Raw genomic sequence first — 2,124 nt, forward strand, 5'->3', positions numbered from 1 at the left:
GGCTTGCTTGCCGCAACTGCTTGCTTTCAGATTTGTATGACAACGATTATGTGTTCACACGAACTACATACTTGAAACCATTTCACTTGTTATTTCGGTTTATGTCATTCCTTGGATAATTTGTGAGTACACGGTGTAAATTAAATTCCCCCTATAGTTGGGCAATAAAAAGACAAACAACGTGATTTTGTTTTTATTTACTATGGGGAAATGACATGGACACAAGTCATATTTTTTATATTAAATCGTTTTACTACATGGCAAGTTTCACATCCATAAAGGCAAGTGGTCTGAAAAGAAACTAATTATTCAGTTCAAGAATATGGCTTAATACTGAAACAATACAAAAAGGACAGCCACGTAGTTCTACAGAACTTTGGACTTGTACAATTACTTAAATTCCTCCATTCAATTTCCCTTTAACTACACGTATACCGTGTTTTTACTTTTTGAATTATTTATTAATATGATCGATCATATTTTATTTTCATTATAGGCTATATGCATCTTTAAAAAAACAGCTGACCTGCGTTTTATATTTTACACAAATGCTGGCATCTGTTTTTAACTGTAAACGCTTTTTATATAAACTTAATATTTATTTCTGAATTACATTCATAAAACGGAAAATTATAGACCCCATTTTATTGATATTTAAATAGTACAAGCTTATGTTGAACTATTCTTGTACATACAGGCACTGTAAGCAGGACATAAATTACTGAATGAAAAGGCTTTCTGTTACCACATGTAAATGTCTAAAACGTTTGTTTATTTGAGAAATATATCTAACCAACTTCATCTAACTGCAATAAAGACAGCAAACAGTGCGCGAGAGTCGCGGGAATCAGTGACTGCAGTGCTCCGTTTTCAACTCCTCCCTCGACTCCGTTTTGAACTCCTCCCTCGACTTCAAGCGGCAAATCTCGCCATTCGGTAAGTTCGTTTGAGATGCCAGACGCCTCTACTTGAACGAGGACGAGAATAGACAGCAGCAGTCATCCTCTAATCGTATTTGTGGCAGTTGTACAAGCATTTTGGCGAACTCCCTGCTGGTAGCGATAGTGCTTACCATGCTGGCGGAAGTAAGAATACCCTGCTTCGCGTCAGAACGGAAGTTGCGTGACGTCATGTGTAAAGGGCCTATTTTGAGTGCTGCACGACAGAATAGATCATGACGTGATCAAGGGTCTTGATCTTATTTCCATCTAAAATACTTTTTTTTAAAACATTTCTATCAGCCAATGATAATTATAAAAGAAAACGTCCCCAGCCATGGGCGTCCCTAGGCCATTTTTAGGGGGGCTATAGCGATATATTTGTCATAGGCTAAATCCAGTTTACTAAATATCATGGGGGAGCAATAATCGGTTCCCCACCTACTGTAGCCTTTAAGTTGTCACTGCGTTCACCCCTCATACCACAGCTGTTTCCTCCAGCGAAAATGAAGCACACATGAACGCATACTTTGAAGAACGATCATGTTGCCATTTTCATTTGAAAATGTAACTTTCAATATAATACATATTCCAGTGCATGTGGCAAAGAGGTTTGCATACTTGAGCTAAGGAAAGAGGTTGTTTGTAAAATGTTGTGTTTGTACAGTAAACAGGTTGTGTGTGTGAGATCATGAAGACTTGAATTTGGCTTATTCAGTACTCAAATGTTATACCCAGGGTGCGATTTGTGAAAAAAACGGGGGGATGCTGTTGAAAACTTTTTATGAAATGTTTTTAATACGACGGAAACTATTTAACGTGATCACAGTTTAATAAAAACATTGTACGTTAGGCCTATTAATTGTAATTATTTCATTTCCATGGTTATTCAGACAACGAATATATATAGAGTAGCTAAGCGAGCAAAGAACAAACCGAAGCTTTTTGAAACTCCGAATCATTTAAACCATTCTAACTAAAGTTGAAAAAGTGAAAAAGCATAATAGGACCCATTTAATGGACATTGAAAATATAAAGGTAAGAGTTAAAATAGAGAATCATTACGTATTAGTAACACAATCCTTTTTGTGCTTCTCGACAAACACAAAATGCAACATTTCAAATTCTTAAAAAAAAAAAAAAAAACATTTAAAATTCCTTAACAAAGGGACTTTTGACTGGTAGT

Source organism: Sinocyclocheilus rhinocerous, unplaced genomic scaffold, assembly GCF_001515625.1.
Source record: "Sinocyclocheilus rhinocerous isolate Xijiao unplaced genomic scaffold, SAMN03320098_v1.1 scaffold360, whole genome shotgun sequence".
In the NCBI taxonomy this organism is placed as follows: domain Eukaryota; kingdom Metazoa; phylum Chordata; class Actinopteri; order Cypriniformes; family Cyprinidae; genus Sinocyclocheilus; species Sinocyclocheilus rhinocerous.